We start from the raw sequence: 23862 nt of genomic DNA, 5'->3' as shown, positions 1-23862 counted from the left end.
CCTCACTACAAATAACTCAATTTCGTTTCTTTTTATGGCTGAGTAATATTCCATTGTATATATGTGCCACATCTTCTTTATCCATTCATCTGTCGATGGTCACTTAGGTTGCTTCCAATACGTCCTGGCTATTGTAACTAAAGCTGCAATGAACATTTTGGTACATGACTCTTTTTGAATTATGGTTTTCTCAGGGTATATGTCCAGCAGTGGGATTGCTGGGGCGTATGGTAGTTCTATTTTTAGTTTATTAAGGAACCTCCATACTGTTCTCCATAGTGGCTGTATCAATTCACATTCCCACCAACAGTGCAAGAGGGTTCCCTTTTCTCCACACCCTCTCCAGCATTTATTGTTTGTAGATTTTTTGATGATGGCCATTCTGACTGGTGTGAGGTGATACCTCATTGTAGTTTTGATTTGCATTTCTCTAATTATTGGTGATGTTGAGCATTCTTTCATGTGTTTGTTGGCCATTTGTATGTCTTTTTTGCAGAAATGTCTATTGAGGTCTTCAGCCCATTTTTGGATTGGGTTGTGTATTTTGTTCATATTGAGCTGCATGAGCTGCTTGTTAATTTTGGAGATTAATCCTTTGTCAGTTGCTTCATTTGCAAATATTTTCTCTGATTCTGAGGGTTGTCTTTTTGTTTATGTTTTCCTTTGCTGTGCAAGTTTCATTAGGTCCCATTTCTTTATTTTTGTTTTTATTTCCATTTCTCTAGGAGGTGGGTCAAAAATGTTCTTGCTGTGATTTATGTCAAACAGTATTCTGTTTGACATAAACAGAAACAGTGTTCTGCCTATGTTTTCCTCCAAGAGTTTTATAGTGTCTGGCCTTACATTTAGGTCTTTAATCCATTTTGAGTTTATTTTTGTGTATGGTGTTAGGGAGTGTTGTAATTTCCTTCTTTTATATGTAGCTGTTCAGTTTTCCGAGCACCACTTTTCTCCATTGTATATTCTCGCCTCCTTTATCAAAAATAAGGTGACCATATGTGTGTGGGTTTACATCTCGGCTTTCTGTCCTGTTCCATTGATCTATATTTCTGTTTTTGTGCTGGTACCATACTATCTTGATTACTGTAGCTTTGTAGTATAGTCTGAAGTCCAGGAGCCTGATTCCTCCAGCTCCATTTTTCTTTCTCAAGATTGCTTTAGCTATTTGGGGTCTTTTATGTTTCCATACAAATTGTGAAATATTTTGTTCTAGTTCTGTTGAAAAATGCCATTGGTAGATTGATAGGGATTGCATTGAATCTGTAGATTGCTTTAGGTAGTATAGTCATTTTCACAATGTTGATTCTTTCAATCCAAGAACAGAATATATCTCTCCCTTTGTTTGTATCATCTTTAATTTCTTTCATCAGTGTCTTATAGTGTTCTGCATACAAGTCTTTTGTCTCCCTAGGTAGGTTTATTCCTAGGTATTTTATTCTTTTTGTTGCAATGGTAAATGGGAATGTTTGCTTAATTTCCCTTTCAGACTTTTCATCATTAGTGTATAGGAATGCAAGAGATTTCTGTGCATGAATATTGTATCCTGCTACTTTAGCAAATTCATTGATTAGCTCTAATAGTTTTCTGGTAGCATCTTTAGGATTCTCTGTGTGTAGTATCATGTCATCTGCAAACAGTGACAGCTTTACTTCTTCTTTTCTGATTTGGATTCCTTTTATTTCTTTTTCTTCTCTGATTGCTGTGGCTAAAACTTCCAAAACTATGTTGAATAATAGTGGTGAGAGTGGGCAACCTTGTCTTGTTCCTGATCTTAGTGGAAATGGTTTCAGTTTTTCACCATTGAGAACGATGTTGGCTGTGGGTCTGTCTTATATGGCCTTTATTATGTGGAGGTAGGTTCCCTCTATGCCTACTTTCTGGAGGGTTTTTATCATAAATCGGTGTTGAATTTTGTCAAAAGCTTTTTCTGCATCCATTGAGTTGATCATATGGTTTTTCTCCTTCAATTTGTTAATATCGTGTATCACATTGATTGATTTGCATATATTGAAGAATCCTTGCATTCCTGGGATAAACCCCACTCGATCTAGGTGTATGATCCTTTTAATGTGCTGTTGCATTCTGTTTGCTAGTATTTTGTTGAGGATTTTTGCCTCTGTGTTCATCGGTGATATTGGCCTGTAGTTTTCTTTCTTTATGACATACTTGTCTGGTTTTGCTCTCAGGGAGATGGTGCCCTCGTAGAATGAGTTTGGGAGTGTTCCTCCCTCTGCTATATTTTGGAAGAGTTTGAGAAGGATAGGTGGTAGCTCTTCTCTAAATGTTTGATAGAATTCGCCTGTGAAGCCATCTGGTCCTGGGCTTTTGTTTGTTGGAAGATTTTTAATCACAGTCTCAATTTCAGTACTTGTGATTGGTCTGTTTATATTTTCTGCTTCTTCCTGGTTCAGTCTCGGAAGGTTGTGCTTTTCTAAGAATTTGTTCATTTCTTCCAGGTTGTCCGTTTTATTGGCATAGAGTTGCTTGTAGTAGTCTCTTAGGATGCTTTGTATTTCTGCAGTGTCAGTTGTTACTTCTCCTTTTTCATTTCTAATTCTATTGATTTGAGTCTTCTTTTTTGCTTGATGAGTCTGGCTAATGGTTTATCAAATTTGTTTATCTTCTCAAAGAACCAGCTTTTAGTTTTACTGATCTTTGGTACTGTTTCCTTCATTTATTTTTCATTTATTTCTGATCTGATCTTTACGATTTCTTTCCTTCTGCTAACTTTGGGTTTTTTTGTTCTCTCTCTCTTATTGCTTTAGGTGAAAGATTAGGTTGTTTATTTGAGATGCTTCATGTTTCTTGAGGTAGTATTGTATTGCTATAAACTTCCTGCTTAGAACTGCTTTTGGCATCCCATAGGTTTTGGGTTGTGGTGTTTTCATTGTCATTTGTTTCTAGGTATTTTTTGATTTCCTCTTTGATTTCTTCAGTGATCTCTTGGTTATTAAGTACTGTATTCTTTAGCCTCCACGTGTTTGTATTTTGTAAGATTTTTTCTTGTAATTGATATCTAGTCTCATAGTGTTGTGGTCAGAAAGGATACTTGATACGATTTCAGTTTTCTTAAATTTACCAAGGCTTGATTCATGACCCAAGATACGATCTGTCCTGGATAATCTTCCATGAGCACTTGAGAAGAAAGTTTATTCTGTTGTTTTTGGATGGAATGTCCTATAAATATTAATTAAGTCCATCTTGTTTAATGTATCATTTAAAGCTTGTGTTTCCTTCTTTATTTTCATTTTGGATGATCTGTCCATTGGTGAAAGTGGGGTGTTAAAGTCCCCTACTATGACTGTGTTACCGTCAATTTCCCCTTTTATGGCTGTTAGCATTATGTTTTGAGGTGCTCCTATGTTGGGTGCATAAATGTTTACAATTGTTATATCTTCTTCTTGGATTGATCCCTTGATCATTATGTAGTGTCCTTCCTTGTCTCTTGTAACATTCTTTATTTTAAAGTCTATATTATCGGATATGAGTAAAGTTACTCCAGCTTTTTTTGATTTCCATTTGCATGGAATATCTTTTTCTGTCCCCTCACTTTCAGTCTGTATGTGTCCCTAGGTCTGAAGTGGGTCTCTTGTAGACAGCCTTTGTATGGGTCTTGTTTTTGTATCCATTCAGCATGTCTGTGTCTTTTGGTTGGAGCATTTAATCCATTTACATTTATGATAATTATTAATATGTATTAATAATTTAGTATACTATTTAGTATTACTATTTTCTTAATTGTTTTGGGTTTGTTATTGTAGGTCTTTTCCTTATCTTGTGTTTCCTGCCTAGAGAAGTTCCTTTAGCATTTGTTTTAAAGCTGGTTTGGTAGTGCTGAATTCTCTTAGCTTTTGCTTGTCAGTAAAGGTTTTAATTTCTCCGTCGAATCTGAATGAGATCCTTGCTGGGTAGAGTAATCTTGGTTGTAGGTTCTTCCCTTTCATCACTTTAAATATGTCCTGCCACTGCCTTCTGGCTTGCAGAGTTTCTGCTGAAAGATCAGCTGTTAACCTTATGGGAATTCCCTTGTATGTTATTTGTTCCTTTTCCCTTGCTGCTTTTAATATTTTTTCTTTGTAATTAATTTTTAAGAGTTTGATATGTGTCTTGGCCTGTTTCTCCTTAGATTTATCCTGTATGGGACTCTCTGCACTTCCTGGACTTGATTAACTATTTCTTTTCCCATAGTAGGGAAGTTTTCAACTATAATCTCTTCAAATATTTTCTCAGTCCCTTTCTTTTTCTCTTCTTCTGGGACCCCTATAATTTGAATGTTGGTGTGTTTAATGTTGTCTCAGAGGTCTCTGAGACTGTCCTCAATTCTTTTCATTCTTTTTTCTTTATTCTTTTCTACAGTAGGTATTTCCACTATTTTATGCTCCAGGTCATTTATCCGTTCTTCTTCCTCAGTTATTCTGCTATTGATTCCTTCTAGAGAATTTTTTTTTTTTTTTTTTTTTTGTGGTACGCGGGTTTCTCACTGCTGTGGCCTCTCCCGTTGCGGAGTACAGGCTTCGGACGCGCAGGCTCAACGGCCATGGCTCACGGGCCCAGCTGCTCCGTGGCACGTGGGATTTTCCCGGGCCGGGGCAGGAACCTGTGTCCCCTGCATCGGCAGGCGGACTCTCAACCACTGCACCACCAGGGAAGCCCTAAAGAATTTTTAATTTCGTTTATTGTGTTGTTTATCATTGGTTGCTCTTTAGTTCTTCTAGGTCCTTGTTAAATGTTTCTTGTATTTTCTCCATTTTATTTCCAAGATTTTGGTCATCTTTACTATCACTCTGAATTCTTTTTCAGGTAGACTGCCTATTTCCTCTTCATTTGTTTTGTCTGGTGGGTTTTTACCTTGCTCCTTCATCTGCTGTGTATTTCTTTGTCTTCTCATTTTGCTTAACTTACTGTGTTTGGGGTCTCCTTTTCACAGGCTGCAGGTTCGTAGATCCCGTTGTTTTTGGTGTCTGCCCCCAGTGGCTAAGGTTGGTTCAGTGGGTTGTGTAGGCTTCCTGGTGGAGGGGACTAGTGCCTGTGTTCTGGTGGATGAGGCTGGATCTTGTCTTTCTGGTGGGCAAGACCGTGTCTGATGGTGTGTTTGAGGGTGTCTGTGACCTTATTATGATTTTAGGCAGCCTGTCTCCTAATGGGTGGGGTTGTTTTCCTGTCTTGCTAGTTGTTTAGCATAGCATGTCCAGCACTATAGTTTGCTCATCGTTGAGTGGATCTGGGTCTTAGCGTTGAGATGGAGATTTCCGGGAGAGCTTTCATTGTTTGATATTATGTGGAACCAGGAGGTCTCTGGTGGACCAATGTCCTGAACTCAGCTCTCCCACCTCAGAGGCACAGGGCTGACACCCAGCTGGAGCACCAAGACACTGTCAGCCACACGGCTCAGAAGAAAAGGGAGAAAAAAAGAAAGAAAGAAAAAATAAAATAAGGTTATTGAAATAAAAAATAACTAGTAAAAATTTTAAAAAAGTAATAAAAAAGAAAAGAAAGAAAGAAGAGAGCAATGAAACCAAAAAACAAATGCACCAATGCCAACAAGCACTAAAAACTATACTGAAAAACTGACAGAACCCTAGGACAAATAGTAAAAGCAAAGCTATTCAGACAAAATCATACAAAGAAGTATACACACTCACAAAAAGAGAAAAAGGAAATATATATATATAACTATATATGGGAAAAAAGGGAAGAGAGTAACCAAAAATCAACAAATCTACCAATGATAACACCCTAAATACTAAACTAAGATAAACATAAAACCAGAAACAAGTTAGACGTTTGGAGAAAGCAAAACCCAAGTCTACAGTAGCTCCCAAAGTCCACTGCCTCAATTTTGGGATGATTCGCTGTCTTTTCAGGTATTCCACAGATGCAGGTACATCAAGTTGATTGTGGAGATTTAATCCGCTGCTCCTGAGGCCTCTGGGAGAGCTTTCCCTTTCTCTTCTTTGTTCGCACAGCTCCCAAGGCTCAGCTTTGGAGTTGGCCCCGCCTCTGCGTGTAGGTCGCCGGAGGGCGTCTGTTCCCCACCCAGACAGGACGGGGTTAAAGGAGCAGCTGATTAGGGGGCTCTGGCTCACTCAGGCTGGGGGGAGGGAGGGTTACCGAATTAGGGGGCGAGCCTGTGGTGGCAGAGGCCAGCGTGACGTTGCACCAGCCTGAGGTGCACCATGTATTCTCCCGGGGAAGTTGTCACTGGATCCCGGGACCCTGGCAGTGGCGGGCTGCAAGGCTCCCGGGAGGCAGGTGTGGATAGTGACCTGTGCTCGCACACAGGCTTCTTGGTGGCGGCAGCAGCAGCCTTAGCGTTTCATGCCCTTCTCTGTTTTCCGCGCTGATAGCTGTGGCTCGCGCCCGTCTCTGGAGCTCGTTTAGTCCATGCTCTGAATCCCCTCTCCTCACACACCCCGAAACAATGGTCTCTTGCCTCTTAGGCAGGTCCAGACTCTTTCCTGGACTCCCTCCCAGCTAGCTCTGGCGCACTAGCCCCCTGCAGGCTGTGTTCACGCCGCCAACCCCAGTCCTCTCCCTGGGATCCGACCGAAGTCCGAGCCTCAGCTCCCAGCCCCAACCCGCCTCGGCGGGTGAGCAGACAAGCCTCTCGGGCTGGTGAGTGCTGGTCGGCACCGATCCTCTGTGCGGGAATCTCTCCGCTTTGCCCTCCGCACCCCTGTGGCTGCGCTCTCCTCCGTGGCTCCAAAGCTTCCCCCCTCCGCCACCCCCGTCCCTGCCAGTGAAGGGTCTTCCTTGTGTGTGGAAACCTTTCCTCCTTCACAGCTCCCTCCCACTGGTGCAGGTCCCGTCCCTATTCTTTTGTCTCTGTTTATCCTTTTTTCTTTTGCACTACCCAGGTACGTGGGGAGTTCTTGCCTTTTGGGAGGTCTGAGGTCTTCTGCCAGCATTCAGTAGGTGTTCTGTAGGAGCTGTTCCACATGTAGCTGTATTTCTGATGTATTTGTGGGGAGGAAGGTGATCTCCATGTCTTACTACTCCACCAATCTTGAAGGTCCCCTGATGTTACCAGTTTCGTCTTTTAACTTCCCTATTAGTTTACGTGTTGGTGAGTTCCTACCTTTACTGTATATTAGCCTTTACTGGTGAGCCTTTCCATTTCATAATTTTCTTGTTTCTAGATGTGGCCTTTTTTTCCCACCTAAAGAAGTTGCTTTAGTATTTGTTGTAAAGGTTGTTTGGTGGTGCTGAACTCTTTTAGCTTTTGCTTATCTGTAAAGCTTCTGATGTCTCTATCAAATCTGAATGAGAGTCTTGCTGGGTAGAGTATTCTTGGTTGTAGGTGTTTTCCTTTCATCATTTTAAATATGTCCTGCCACTCCCTTCTGGCCTGCAGAGTTTCTGCTGAAAAAGCAGCTGATAACTTTATTGGAATTCCCTTGTATGTTTTGCTTTTAATACTTTCTCTTTGTCTTTAATTTTTGTCAATTTGATTACTGTGTGCCTGTGTGTGTTCCTCTTTGGGTTAATCCTGTATGGCAGGGGTCCCCAACCCCCAGGCTGCAGACCAGTATCGGTCCGCAGCCTGTTAGGAACCGGGCCACAAGGCAGGAGGTGAGCAGCAGGGGAGTGAGCGGAGCTTCATCTGCTGCTCCCCATCGCTCTCATTACTGCCTGACCATCCCCCACCCTCCCAATCCCATCCGTCGAAAAATTGTCTTCCTCGAAACTGATTCCTGGTGCCAAAAAGGTTGGGAACCGCTGTTGTATGGGACTGTCTGCATCTCCTGGACTTGGGTGACTGTTTCCTTTCCCAGGCTAGGGAAGTTTTCAGCTAGTATCTCTTCAAATATTTTCTCAGGCCCTTTCTCTCTCTCTTCTCCTTCTGGGACCCCTCTAATGTGAATATTAGTGCACTTAATGTCATCCCAGAGGTCTCTTAAACTGACCTCATTTGTTTCATTCTTTTTTCTTTGTTCTGTGGCAGTGATTTCCACTACTCTTTCAGCTCACTGATCCATCTTTCTGCCTCACTTATTCTACTGTTGATTCCTTCTAGCATTCCATTTCAGTTATTATATTCTTCAAGTCTGGTTTTTGTTTATATTTTCTAACTCTTTTAAAAACTTCTGACTTCTTGCTCTGTGCATCCATTCTTCTCCCGAGTTCTTGGATCATCTTTATGATCATTACTCTGAACTCTTTCTCAGGCAGATCACCTATGTCCACATTACTTAGTTCTTCTGTGGTTTTATGTTGTTCCTTCATCTGAAACATATTCCTCTGCTACCTCATTTTGTCTAAATCTCTATTTGTATTTTATGTATGTGGTGGGTTAGTTATGTTTCTCGACCTTGGCGAAGTGGCCTTCTGTAGGGGATGTCCTACGTGTCCCCTCTTGTTACCCAAGGGCCAGGGGCCAGCTGGTCCCAGGGTAGGGTCTGGCCTGTGTTTGCGGACTCCATTCCGTAGGCTTCAGGACTGTAATTTCCTTGCTTCTGGTGTCTGTCCCCTGGTGGGTGAGCCTGCTCTAGAGGCTTGTGCAGGCTTCCTGGTGTGAGGGGCTGGCGCCTGCCCACTGGGGGATGGAGCTGCATCTTGGCCCTCTTGTGGGCAGGGCTGCAGCTAGGGGCATGTCTAGAAGTGGCTGTGGTCTCAGGAAGTCTTTAGGCAGCCTTTCTACTGCTGGGTGGGGCTGTGTTCCTGCCCAGTTAGTTGTTTGGCGTGAGGTGTCCCAGCACTGGAGCCTACAGGTTGTCGGGTGGGGCCAGGTCTTGGTGCTGATGACCCAAGCAAGGTATCATCCTACAGGAGAGCGCATGCACATGAATACTCCCCAGTATGTCTGCCACCAGCTTTTATGTCCCCAGAGAGAGCCATAGCCACCCCCTTCCTCCCCTGGAGACCCTCCAAGACCAGCAGGTATGTCTGTCCCAGGCTCCTATGAAGTTACTGCTTTTGCTTTTGGTCCCATTGAGTGTGACATTTTTGTACACCTTTAACAGTGAAACCTCTGTTTCCCCCAGTCCTGTGGAGCTCCTGAAATTAAGCCCCACTGGTCTTCAAAGCCAAATGCTCTGGGGGCTCCTCTTCCCAGTACCAGACCCCCAGTCTGGGGAGCTGACATGAAGCTCAGAACTCTCACTCCTGTGGGGGAGCCTCTGCACTATATTATTCTCCAGTTTGTGGGTCACCCACCTGGGGGGTATGGGATTTGATAATATCACCAGTGCTATTTTATTGTGGTTTCTCCTTAATGTCTTTAGTTGTAGAAGATTTTCTTTTTCCCGGTAGGTTCCAGTCTTTTTAATGATGGTTGTTTAGCAGTCAGTTGTGATTTTGGTGTGTTCGTGAGAGGAGGTGAACCCAAGGTCCTTCTACTCTGCCATCTTGGTCTAATCCCACTATTGTCGTTTTAGTCTCTATTTCATTTATTCTGCTCCAATCTTTGTTATTTCCTTCCTTCTACTAACTTTGGGCTTCATTTTTTTTCTTTTTCTAGTTCCTTGAGGTGTCAAATTAGGTTTATTCATGATCTTTCTTGTTTCATCATGTAGGCATTTATCACTATGAACTTCCCTCTTACAACAGATTCTGTTGCATGCCATAAGTTATGGTATATATTATTTTTTTTAATATTTATTTATTTATTACTTATTTTGGCTATGCCGGGTCTTAGTTGCAGCACTTGGGATCTTCGTTGCAGCATGCGGGCTCCTTAGCTGCGGCAGGCGTGCGGGATCAAGTTCCCCAACCAGGGATTGAACCCGGGCCCCCTGCATTGGGAGTGTGGAGTCTTACCCACTGGACCACCAGGGAAGTCCCTGGTATGCATTACTCCTTGATTTCTCTTTTGACTCCTTGGTTGTTCAGGAGCATATTTATTCTCCATATATGTGTGAATTTTCCAGTTTTCTTCTGTAATTGATTTCTACTTTTATACCATTGTAGTCAGAAAACCTGCTTGACAAGATTTCAGTCTTCTAATTTATTAAGACTTGTTTTGTGACCCAACATATTACCTGTCCTGGAGAATGTTTCCTGTACATTTGAGAGGAATCTATGTTCTGTTGCTTTCAGATGGAATGTTCTATAAATGTTAAACTACATGTTAGACCAGATAGACTTAAGCCCAGTGTTTCCTTATTTTTCTGTCTGTATGATCTCTTCATTGTGGATGGGGGAGTACTGAAATCCTGTAATATTACTGTATTGCTCCCTATTTCTCCCGTCTGTTAATATTTGCTTTAAATATTTAGATGTTCCTATGTTAGGTGCATAAATATTTACAAATGTTATATCCTCTTGATGAATTGATTCTTTATCATTATATAATGACATTTGTTTCTTAAGGTATAAATACAGCTACTCCAGCTTGCTTTTGTTTTCCATTTGTGTGGAATATCTTTTTCCATACCTTGACTTTTAGTCTCTATGCGTCCTTAAAGCTGAAGTGAGTCTCTTATATTTTATATTTTATTCATTTATTTGCCCATGCTGCTCGGCTTGCTTGATCTTAGTTCCCCAACCAGGGATCAAACCCAGGCCCTGGCAGTGAAAGTGCTGAGTCCTAACCACTGGACCATCAGGGAATTCCCCTGAAGTGAATCTCTTTTAGGCAGCATATAGATGGGTCATTTTTTATATCCATTCAGCCAGTCTGTCTTTTAATTGGAAACTTTAGTCCATTTACATTTAATGTAATTACTTATAGGTATGTACTTATTGCCATTTTGTTAGTTTCTTTCTGGTTGTCTTGTAATCCCTCTGTTCCTTTCTTCTCTTGCTCTCTTTACTGTCTGATGATTTTCTGTAGTGGTATGCTTAGTCTTTTCTCTTTATATTTTGTGTATCTACTATAGGTTTTTGCTTTGTAGTTAGCAAAGCCAAACTACTCATTTTATATAAATGAGATATACATAAAACAACTTACAACAGTCCATTTTAAGTTGATAACTTATTTTCCAATGCTTTTGATGTCACAGATACATCTTTTATGTATCCATTAACAAATTATATAGTTATATTTTTACTACTTTTAACCTTCTTACTGGCTTAATAAGTGCTTAACCACCCACTGCCTTTATGAAATTATTCTGAATTTTACTGTATACTTACCTTTACCAGTGACATTCATAATTTCATATGTTTTCTTATTACTAATTATTACATTTTCTTTTCAGCTTGAATAACTCCCTCTTAACGTTTCTTGTAAGGCTGGTCCAGTGGTGATGAACTTCTTTTGCTTTTGCTTGTCTAGAAAACTCTCTCTCTCTCCTTCAGTTCTGAAGGACAGTTTTCCTGGGTAGAGTATTGTCAGTTGGCAGTTTTTTTCTTTTAGCTCTTTATATATCATGCCACACCCTCTGGGCTGCGAAATTTCTGCTGAAAAATCTGCTCATAGTCCTGTACGATTCCCTTGTCTATAACAAATTGTATGTTTCTTGTTGCTTTTAAGATTCTCTCCTTGCCTTTAACTTTTGATACTTGAATTGCAATGTATCTTCCTTTGGGTTCATCTTATTTAATAGTCTCTGGGCTTCCTGGATCTGGATCTAGGTTAGGGAAGTTTTCAGCCATTATTTCGTCAAATGAGTTTTCTGCCCCTTTCTTCCTCTTCTGGAATCCCTTTGCTTGATGTTGTTTCATAAGCTGCCTTCATTCACTCTTTTCATTCTTTTTTCTTTTTGCTGTTCTGATTGGATGAGTTCCATTGCCCTGGCTTTGAGTTCAGTGATCCTTTTTTCTGCTTCATCTCGTCTTCTGAACCACCTCTATTGTATAATTTTTCAGATCACTTATTATATTCTTCAGCTCTGTCACTTTTATTTGGTACTTCCTTATATTTTCAGTCTCTGTTGAAATTCTCATTCATGGATTGTTCTCCTGAGATCAGTGAGCATCTTTATCACCATCTTTTGAGCTCTTTATCAGAAAAATTACTTATCTCCATTTCATTAAGGCCTTTGTCTGGGGTTTTATCTTGGTCTTTCCATTGGAACATATTCCTCTGTTTCTTCATTTTCCTTGACTCTCTGTGTTGGTTTATGTACATTAGATAAAACAACTACCTCTCCCAGTCTTGAAGGAGTGGCTTTGTGTAGGAGATTAATCTTATTGTTCAACTCTTCCCTAGCTCTTGGTTGTCTCTCAAACCTTCGGGATTGTCCAAGAAGCCTACTTTATTCTTAACCGGTAGTTGAGTGTGTTCTGACCTGCCAGGGGGAGGATTTCGGTCAGCCCTTAGATTCAGGCTGATTGGAAACCAGACCCACAGGCAGCAGCTTTTATAGCTTTCAAATACATCTCTTTCAGGAGAAGACTGGGAGATGGGCATTTCTGTCTGCTCCTTCTGCTTTTGAACCCTATGATGATAGCCAGTTAAGAACTATTTCTTTGTTTGACACCATCCTGATGAACCCATGAAGACAAGCCCCATTGGCCACAAGAGCCACACCATCAAAGGATGTGCTCTCTGGGTGGCGGACACAAAAGCTAGGGTGTCAGGTATACACCTAAGCCCCTTTCTTGGAGACACCGCGACCTGGAGTGGGCAGAGGGAAAGCACAATGGTGGCACCTGCTGGCCATCGTCTTTGGAGAGCATTGCAGTTGGCCTTTAGTTGTGTGTTCAGCTAGAAGTCTGCTCCTCAGGCCAAAGCTTTAAGATAAACAAATTGGGTGCTTTTCAGCTGGCCGCCTCTGCACGGGGCTGTGGTGGTGGGTAGCCAGATGTGTCTGTGTGAGCCCTTTAGGAACTGTTTTTCAGCTCACCCATAGCCTCTGGATCTCATGTACCCAAGCCCTGGTGGCTTTCAAACTTGGAAATTTCAGGGCTCACCTCTCAGGTGCAGGTCTTGAAAGTTAGGGTGCCTGATGTGGGGTTGAACCCCTTTGCTCATTGGGGATGAGCTCCGAGTTGTCAGTTCCCTCTTGATAGCAGGTTGTTGCATTAGGTTTATGATGAGATTGTCTCAGCTTCTCCTACCTCCTACGATGTGGGTTTTTTCTCTGTTGCCTCATATGTAGAAGTCAGCTAGTTTTGGGGTTTCTTTCAGGGGAAGAAGTTCTGTATGTAGCTGTAGATTCGGTGTGTCCATGGCAGGAGGTGAGCTCAGGATCCTCTTAGGTCACCGTCTTGAACTGGGACCCTATCTCTTTATTTTTTTGATGAGAATCATCGTGACAGGTGTGATATCGCATTATGGTTTTTGATTTGTATTTTCCTGATTATTAGTGATATTAGTGATGATTAGCACCTTTTCATATATCTGTTGGCCATTTGTATATCTACTTTGGAGAAATACCTGTTGAGGTCCTTTGCCTGAGAGGGGCTGGAGGCAGCTCACAGACCACTGCAGGGTCCACAGCCAGGACTGATGTCTGTCGACATCAATACATGGGTGGGCAAGGCTCCTCTGGGTCCCTTGGTAGACCCCACAGTTCTCTCAAAGTCACTTTCGTTCATGGATAAATGCCAACTTTTTGTTGGTGGACAGGGGCGTGAGGGATATTTTATATGGCCGTGATGCTAATGTCATTCCTCAACCTTCTTATTACAGTGTTAGCTGTAATACACACACACACACGCTCACGTGGGAGTATATATATCAGATGAAGTCCCAGAATGACTAGATCAAAGGGTATATGCAGTTTTCATTTTGATAGTCAAATTTCTCTTTATCAAAGTTTACACTCTACCCCGCAGTATATGCGAATGCCTATTTCCCCAAATCCTAACTCTGATTTTACCAAAGAGTAAAATCAAAATTTGATTTTGTGAAAAGAAAAAAAATTCATTGTGGATCTACTTTGCAATTATTAAGAGTAGGCCTAAGCTTTTCCTCCATTTAAGAGAGATTTACATTCCCCTGCCTGTGGACCCTCCATATTCCCTGTGCATTTTTCTATTTGGGGTTTTGGTCATTTGCTGATTGGGTCACTGGAGCTCTGTCCTTTTGGATAGGGGTGACAAATAGTTAGACTATCTTTTATTTTCTGTTAGAAACCAAGGTGGCTTAGGTAAGAAACAAAAAACTCAATTTTTCAAAAGAGACAGTCACTTCCATCCCATCTCGTGATGACTAGAAAAGGTTCCAGAATCCGGGTATTTGCACCTCAGTGCAGGCAAAGCCCTTTCGTGGAAAGATGCTGAAGGCCCTCTGTGGATCCTGTTTCCCTTCCAGCTGGCTGATCCTCAAGCTTTGGCTTTACTGGAAAATGATTTGGACCCAGATTACAACCTAATAGGCAAAATTGCTAACTGAAAGCAGAAAGTGAAGAGTGACCTGCCCCAACAGGGAATCAACAGTATACAAACGGATAAGCATGTAGGAAGATAAACCATGGAGCATATTTTTTTATTTAATTTTTATTTTACATAGGAGTATAGTTGATTTACAGTTTTGTTAGTTTCAGGTATACAGCATAGTGGTTTTTATATATAGTAGTGTGTATAGGTTAATCCCAAACTCCTAGTTTATCCCTGCCCCCCCACTACCTTTCCCCTTTGGTAACCGTAAGTTTGTTTTCAAAGTCCCTGAGTCTATTTGTTTTCTAAATAAGTTCATTTGTATCATTTTTTTAGATTCCACTTATAGTGATAGCTTGTGATACTTGTTTTTCTCTGTGAGACTTACTTCACTTAGGATGATAATCTGTAGGTCCACCCATATTGCTGCATTAAATGGGCATTATTTCATTCTTTTTATAGCTGAGTAATACCACATCTTCTTTATCCATTCCTCTGTCGATGGACATTTAGGTTCTTGGCTGTTGTAAATAGTGCTGCCAGGAACATTGGGGTGCATGTATCTTATCGAGTTATGATTCTCTCCAGATAGATGCCCAGAAGTGGGGTTGCTGGATCATATGGTAGTTTTAGTTTTTTAAGGAACCTCCATACTGTTCATAGTGGCTGCACCAATTTACATTCCCATGAACAGTGTAGGAGGGTTCCCTTTTCTGCACATCCTCTCCAGCATTTACTGTTTGTAGACTTTTTGATGATGGCCATTCTGAGTGGTGATACCTCACTGTAGTTTTGCTTTTCATTTCTCTAATAATTAGTGATGTTGAGCATCTTTTCATGTGCTTTTTGGCCATCTGTATGTCTTCTTTGGAGAAACGTCTATTTAGATCTTCTGCCCATTTTTGATTGGGCTGTTTTTTTTGATATTGAGCTACATGAGCTGTTTGTATATTTTGGAGATTAATCCCTTGTTGGTCACTTAGTTTGCAAATATATTTTCCCATTCTGTGGGTTGTCTTTTTGTTTTGTTTATGGCTTCCTTTGCTGTGCAAAAGGTTTTAAGTTTAATTAGGTCCCATTTTTTTACTTTTGTTTTTATTTTCATTACTCTAGGAGGTGGATGCAAAAAGATACTGCTGCAGTTTATGTCAAAGAGTGTTCTGCCTATGTTTTCCTCCAGTATCCAGTAAGTATCCAGTCTTACATTTAAGTCTTTAATCCATCTTGAGTTTATTTTTGTATGTGGTGTTAGATTTACATGTAGTTGTCCAGCTTTCCCAGCACCACTTATTGAAGAGACTTTTCTCCAGAACACTCCCAAACTCATTCTACTAGGCCACCATCATCACCCTGATACCAAAACTAGACAAAGATACCACAAAAAAAGAAAATTATAGACCAATATCACTGATGAACATAGATGCAAAAATCCCCAGCACAATAATAGCAAACCAAATCCAACAACACATTAAAAGGATCAGACACCATGATCAGGTGGGATTATCCCACGGAGGCAAGGAGTTTTCAATATCTGCAAATCAGTGTGATACACATTAACAAATTGAAGAATAAAAATATGATCATCTCAATACATGGAGAAAAAGCTTTTGATAAAATGCAACACCAATTTATGATAAAAACTCTCCAGAAAGTGGTGAAAAACTGAAATCATTTCCTTTAAGATCAGGAACAAAACAAGAATGTCCACTCTCACCACTATTATTCAACATAGTCTTGGAAGTCCTAATCTAGGCAATCAGAGAAGAAAAAGGAATCCAAATTGGAAAAGAAGTAAAATTGTCACTGTTTGCAGATGACATGATACTATACATAGAAAATCCTAAAGATGCTACCAGAAAACTACTAGAGCTCGTCAATAATTCAGTAAAGTTGCAGGATACAAAATTAATACACATAAATCTCTTGCATTCCTATACACTAACAACAGAAGATCAGAGAGAGAAATTAAGGAAACAATCCCATTTCCCATCCTATCAGAAAGAATGAAATACCTAGGAATAAACCTACCTAAGGAGGCAAAAGACCTATACTCAGAAAACTAAAAGATACTGATGAAAGAAATAAAAGATGACACAAATAGGGACTTCCCTGGTGGGGCAGTGGTTAAGAATCTGCCTAGGGGACACAGGTTCAAGCCCTGGTCTGCGAAGATCCCACATGCTGAGGAGCAACTAAGCCTGTGTGTGACAACTGCTGAGCCTGCGTACCACAACTACTGAAGCCTGCATGCCTAGAGCCCGTGCTCCGCAGCAGGAGAGGCCACCACAATGAGAAGCCTGCGCACCGCAATGAAGAGTAGCCCCCGCTCACCACAACTAGAGAAAGCCTGCGTGCAGCAACAAAGACTCAACGGAGCCAAAATTTTAAATAAATAAATAATTTATTTTTAAAACAAACCTAAGGGGTAAGCTTCTTGGCATCAGTATTGGCAAAGTTTTTTTAGATTTGATCCCAAAAACAAAAGCTAATATAAATAAGTGAGACTACATCAAGCTAAAAATATTTTGCACACAACAAAGGAAGCCATCCGTGAAAATGAAAAGGCACCCAATGGAATGGAAGAAAATATCTGCAAATCACACATCTGATAGTGGGTTAATATCCAAAAAATATAAAGAACTCATACAACTCAATGCAAAAAAAAAAATCAGATTAACATACGTACAGAGGATCTAAATAGACGTTTTTCCAAAGAAGACATACAAATGGCTGACAGATACATAAAAAGGTACTCAACATCACTATCATCAGAGAAATGCAAATCAAAACCACAAGATATCACCTCACACCTGTTAGAATGACTATTATCAAAAAGATAAAAATAACAAATGTTGGCAAGGATGTGGAGAAAAGGGAACCCTTGTGCACTGTTGGCAGGAGTGTAAATGGGTGCAGCCACTGTAGAAAACAGAAAGGTTCCTCAAAAAATTAAACATAAAACTACCACATAATCCAGCAATCCCCACTTCTGGATATTTATCTGAAAGTAACAACAAAATCGCTATTTTGAAAAGATACCTGCATGCCCATGTTCATTGCAGCATTGTTTATAACAGCCAAGATATGGGAACAACCAGAGTCCATCAATGGACACATGGATAAAGAATCTGTGTGTGTGTGTATATATATATATATATATATATATATATATATGCATATGTATGTATATATACCTTTGTGTGTGTGTGTGTATATACACACACACACACAATGGAATATTATTCAGCCATTTCAAAAAAGAAGGAAATCTCACTGTCTTGCGATGTGGGTCAACACAGATGGACCTTGAGGGCATTATGCTAAGTGAAATAAATCAGAGAAAGATAAATACCATGTGTTATCATTTATATGTTGAATCTAAATTTTAAAAGACAGAGAATAAATTGGTGGCTGCCAAAGGTAGGTGGTGGTTGTAATGGATGAAAGTGGTAAAAGGCACAAAATTCCAGTTGTAAGATAAACAAGTCCTGGGATTGTAATGTACAACATGTGACCCTAGTTAACAATACTATATTGTATATTTGAAAGTCACCAAGAGAGTAGTTCTTAAAAGTTCTCATCACAAGAAAAAAACTGTAACTATGTCTGGTGATGGATGTTGACTAAACTTACTGTTGTAATCCTTTCATTATTATATATATATATATATATGAAATCATGTTGTACACCTAAAACTAATACAGTGTTATATGTCAATTATATCTCAAAAAAAAAAAGAATAAAATGCCTAGGAATGTCTTTAACCAAGGAGGCAAAAATCTGTGCACTGAAAACTATAAGACAGTGATGAAAGGAAGACACAAATAAATGGAAATATATTCTGTGCTTTGGGACTGGAAGAATTAATACTGCTCAAATGTCCACACTTCCCAAAGTGACCTATAGATTCAATGCAATTTCTCTCAAAATTCCAGTGGTGTTTTTCACAGAAATAGAACAAACAATCCTAAAATGTATATGAAACCACAAAAGAGCTGAATAGCCAAGGCAATCTTCTGCAAGAACACAAAACTGGAAGCATCACATTGTGTGATTTCAAAGTATATTACAAAGCTATAGTAATCAAAACAGTATGGTATTAGTATAAGAACAGATATTTAGACCAATTGACCAGAATGAGTCCAGAAGTAAATTCATGCATTTACAGTCAACTGATCTTTGACAAAGGTGCCAAGAAATACATAATGGGAAAAAGATAGTCTCATCAATAAATGGTGTTGGCAAAAACTGGATAACCACATACAGAAGAATGAAATTGGACCCTTATTTCACACCTGATACAAAATTTAATTCAAAATGGACTAAAGAATTGAATGTAGACCTGAAACCATAAAACTCTTAGAAGAAATTATACGGGAAATTTTTCTTGACATTGTGCAGTACTTTTCATGGTATGATTAAAAGCAAGACAACCAAAGCAAAAATAGACAAATGGGATTGCACGAAACTAAAAAGCTTCTGCACAGTAAGGAAAACAATCTATAGAGTGAGAAGACAGCCAACTGAATGGGAGAAAATATGGACAAACCACATTTCTGATAAGAGGTTAATATCCAAATTTTATATGTAACTCACACTATTCAATAGTTAAAAAAAAAGATTGAAAAATGTGCAGAGGATCTGAATAGATATTTTTCTAAAGAAGATATACAGATGGCCAACAGTTATATGAAAAGAGCTGAACATCAATAATCAGGGAAATGCAAATCAAAACCACAATGAGATGTCACCTCACACCTGTTAGAATGGCTATCATCAAAAAGACAAGAGAGAAAAAGTGTTAGCGAAGAGGAGAGAAGGTAATCTCTGAGCACTGTTGGTGGGAATGCAAATTGGTGCAGCCACTATGGAAAACAGGAGGGAGGTTTGTCAGAAATTTAAAATAGAGCTACCATGTGATCCAGCAATCCCACTTCTGGGTGTATATACAAAGGAAATGAAAACAGGATCTTGAAAAGATATCTGCACTCCCATGTTCATTGCAATATTATTCACAATAGCCAAAATATGCAAACAGTCTAAGTATCTGTCCATGGATGAATGGATTAAGAAGATGTGGTATGTACACACACACACACACACGAATAATAGTCATGAGAAAGAAAGAAATCTGCCATCTGCAACAACATAGATGGACCTTGAGGGCATTATGCTAATTGTGATAAATCAGAGACAGACAGCTACTGTATAATATCACCTATACATTAAGTCCAAAAATTCAGATTCATAGAAACAGTCTAGGATGGTTGTTACCAGGGGCTGGGAGGGAGGAGGGACTGAATGGAGAAATGTTGGTCAAACAGACAAACTTCCAGTTATAAGATGAGTAAGTTGGGGATCTGAAGTGTACAGCATGGTGATTCCAGATAATACTGTATTATATGTGTGAAAGTTGCTAAAAGATAGAGTATATTTTAAATGTTTTCACCACAAAAATGTAATAGTATATATGTGAAGTGATGGAGGTGTTAGCTAACACCATGGTGGTAATCATTTTGCAATATGTTAAGTGTATCAATTCAACACATTGTACACCTTAAACTTACACAATGTTGTATGTCAATATATCTCAGTAAAGCTGTGAAAAAAGAAAACGAAAATGAAAAAGTATTTAGCGTCACTGTCCTTAAAACTGAAGCCATCTTCAGAAGGTGAGAGATGAACGTGGGAGATGCCATTGAACTAGTCCTGTGATTTCAGTGTAGAATGGGGTCCTAGGGTGCAAAGTCCATGTGGCAGTGCTCATCTTCAAGAGACAAAAATGAGTGTTAAACCAAAAGAAAGCATGACTAAAGAGGCCATCCAAACAACTGATCATGGAGTTCCCAGGACTGAAAAGCTGATGGACCTCCTACTAAATATATACATATAAATATTGGGATTGGCCAAAAAGTTCGTTCGGGGTTTTCCGTAAGATCGTATGGGAAGATAGAGGAACCAAGATGGCGGAGTAGAAGGACGTGCTCTCACTCCCTCTTGCGAGAACACCAGAATCACAACTAGCTGCTAGACAATCATAGACAGGAAGACACTGGAACTCACCAAAAAAGATACCCCACATCCAAAGACAAAGGAGAAGCCACAATGAGATGGTAGGAGGGGCGCAATCACAGTAAAATTAAATCCCATAACTGCTGGGTGGGTGACTCACAGACTGGAGAACACTTATACCACGGAAGTCCACCCACTGGAGTGAAAGATCTGAACCCCACGTCAGCCTTCCCAACCTGGGGGTCCAGCAACAGGAGGAGGAATTCCTAGAGAATCAAACTTTGAAGCATAGTGGGAATTGATTCCAGGACTTTGACAGGACTGGGGGAAAATGAGACACCACTCTTGCAGGGCACACACAAAGTAGTGTGCTCATCAGGACCCAAAGGAAGGAGCAGTGACCCCAGGGGAGACTGAACAAGACCTACCTGCTAGTGTTGGAGGGTCTCATGCAGAGGCAGGGGGTGGCTGTGGCTCACCAAGGAGACAAGGACACTGGCAGCAGAAGTGCTGGGAAGTACTCCTTGGTGGGAGCCCTCCCAGAGTCTGTCATTGACCCCATAAAAGAGCCCAGGTAGGCTCCAGTGTTGGGTTGCCTCAGGCCAGACAACCAACAGGGAGGGAACCCAGCCGCACCCATCAACAGTGAAGTGGATTAAAGTTTTACTGAGCTCTGCCCACCAGAGCAACAGTCAGCTCTACACACCACCAGTCCCTCCCATCAAGCCTCTTAGATAGCCTCATCCACCAGAGGGCAGAGAGCAGAAGCAAGAACTACAGTGCTGCAGCCTGTGGAACAAACACCACATTCACAGAAAGACATACAAGCTGAAAAGGCAGAGGGCTATGTACTAGATGAAGGAACAAGATAAAACCCCAGAAAAACTAAATGAAGTGGAGATAGGCAACCTTCCAGAAAAAGAATTCAGAATAATGATAGTGAAGATGACCCAGGACCTCGGAAAAACAATGGAGGCAAAGATCAAGAAGATGCAAGAAATGTTTAACAAAGACCTAGAAGAATTAAAGAAAAAACAGAGATAAACACTACAATAACAAATGAAAACTACACTAGAAAGAATCAATAGCAGTATAACTGAAGCAGAAGAAGGGATAAGTGACCTGGAAAACAGAATGGTGGAATTCACTGCTGCAGAACAGACTAAAGAAAAAAATGAAAAGAAATGAAGATAGCCTAAGAGACCTCCGGGACAACATTAAACACAATGACATTCGCATTATAGGGGTCCCAAAAGGAGAAGAGAGAGAGAAAGGACCAGAGAAAATATTCGAAGAGATTATAGTCAAAAACTTCCCTAACATAGGAAAGGAAATAGCCACCCAAGCCCAGGAAGCACAGCTAGTCCCATACAGGATAAACCCAAGGAGAAACACACCAAGACACACAGTAATCAAACTGGTAAAAATTACAAACAAAAATTATTGAAAGAGCAAGGGAACTCCCATAAGGTTAACAGCTGATTTCTCAGCAGAAAAGCTACAAGCCAGAAGGGAGTGGCATGATATACTTAAAGTGATGAAAGGGAAGAACCTACAACCAAGATTACTCTACCTGGCAAGGATCTCATTCAGATTCGATGGAGAAATCAAAAGCTTTACAGACAAGCAAAAGCTAAGAGAATTCAGCACCACCAAACCAGCTCTAAAACAAATGCTAAAGGAACTTCTCTAAGTGGGAAACACAAGAGGAGGAAAGGACCTACAAAAACAAACCCATAACAATAAAGAAAATGGTCATAGGAACATACCTCTTGATAATTACCTTAAACGTGAATGGATTAAATGCTCCAAACAAAAGACACAGGCTTGCTGAATGGATACAAAAACAAGACCCATCTATATGCTGTCTACAAGAGACCCACTTCAGACCTAGGGACACATACAGACTGAGAGTGAGGAGATGGAAAAAGATATTCCATGCAAATGGAAATCAAGAGAAAGCTGGAGTAGCAATACTCATATCAGATAAAATAGACTTTAAAATAAAGAATGTTACAAGAGACAAGGAAGGACACTACATAATGATCAAGGGAACAATCCAAGAAGAAGATATAACAATTGTAAATATCTATGCACCCAACATAGGAGCACCTCAATACATAAGTCAACTGCTAACAGCTATAAAAGAGGAAATCGACAATAACACAGTAATAGTGGAGGACTTTTAACACCTCACTTACACCAGTGGACAGATCATCCAAAATGAAAATAAATAAGGAAAGAGAAGCTTTAAATGACACAATAGATCAGACAGATTATATAATTATATTATACAAATTATAATTATACAATTTTATATAATTATACAATTTATATAATTATACAATTATATTATACAAATATAATTGATATTTATAGGACATTCCATCCAAACACAGCAGATTACACTTTCTTCTCAAGTGCGCACAGAACATTCTCCAGGATAGATCACATCTTGGGTCACAAATCAAGCCTCAGTAAATTTAAGAAAATTGAAATCATATCAAGCATCTTTTCTGACCACAACACTATGAGATTAGAAATGAATTACAGGGAAAAAAACATTAAAAAACCAAAAACATGGAGGCTAAACAATACGTTACTAAATAACCAAGAGATCACTGAAGAAATCAAAGAGGAAATCAAAAAATACCTAGAGACAAATGACAATGAAAACACGATGATCCAAAACCTATGGGATGCAGCAAAAGCAGTTCTAAGAGGGAATTTTATAGCCATACTAGCCTACCTCAAGAAACAAGAAGAATCTCAAGTAAACAATCTAACTTTACACCTAAAGGAACTAGAGAAAGAAGAACAAACAAAACCCAAAGGTAGCTGAAGGAAAGAACTCATAAAGATCAGAGCAGAAATAAATGAAACAGAAACAAAGAAAACAGTAGCAAAGATCAATAAAACTAAAAGCTGGTTCTTTGAGAAGATAAACAAAATTGATAAACCATTAGCCAGACTCGTCAAGAAAAAGAGGGAGAGGACTCAAATCAATAAAATTAGAAATGAAAAAGGAGAAGTTAAAACAGACACGGCAGAAATACAAAGCATCCTGAGACTACTAGAAGCAACTCTATGCCAATAAAATGGACAACCTGGAAGAAATGGACAAATTCTTAGAAAGGTATAACCTTCCAAGACTGAAACCAGAAAGAAACAGAAAATATGAACAGACCAATCACAAGTAATGAAATTGAAACTGTGATTAAAAATCTTCCAACAAACAAAAGTCCAGGATCAGATGGCTTCACAGGTGAATTCTATCAAACATTTAGAGAAGAGGTAACACCCATCCTTCTCAAACTCTTCCAAAACATTGCAGAGGCAGGAACACTCCCAAACTCATTCTATGAGGCCACCATCACCCTGATACCAAAACCAGACAAAGATACTACAAAAAAAGAAAATTACAGACCAATATCACTGAGGCATATAGATGCAAAAATCCTCAACAAAATACTAGCAAACAGAATCCAACAACACACTAAAAGGATCATACACCACGAGCAAGTGGGATTTATCCCAGGGATGCAAGGATTCTTCAATATACATAAATCAATGAACGTGATACACCATATTAACAAATTGCAGAATAAAAACCATATGATCATCTCAATAGATGCAGAAAAA

At 39.8% G+C, this 23862-nt stretch overlaps 1 pseudogene; it reads left to right on the top strand.

The window, feature by feature from the left end:
- Window positions 1–23862, top strand: part of LOC137205387 (vacuolar protein-sorting-associated protein 36-like) — a 74090-nt pseudogene that overhangs the window by 34524 nt on the left and 15704 nt on the right.

This window comes from Pseudorca crassidens, chromosome 1, assembly GCF_039906515.1.
Source record: "Pseudorca crassidens isolate mPseCra1 chromosome 1, mPseCra1.hap1, whole genome shotgun sequence".
Classification (NCBI taxonomy): Eukaryota; Metazoa; Chordata; class Mammalia; order Artiodactyla; family Delphinidae; genus Pseudorca; species Pseudorca crassidens.
This window is presented reverse-complemented; position numbering and strand designations above follow the sequence as displayed.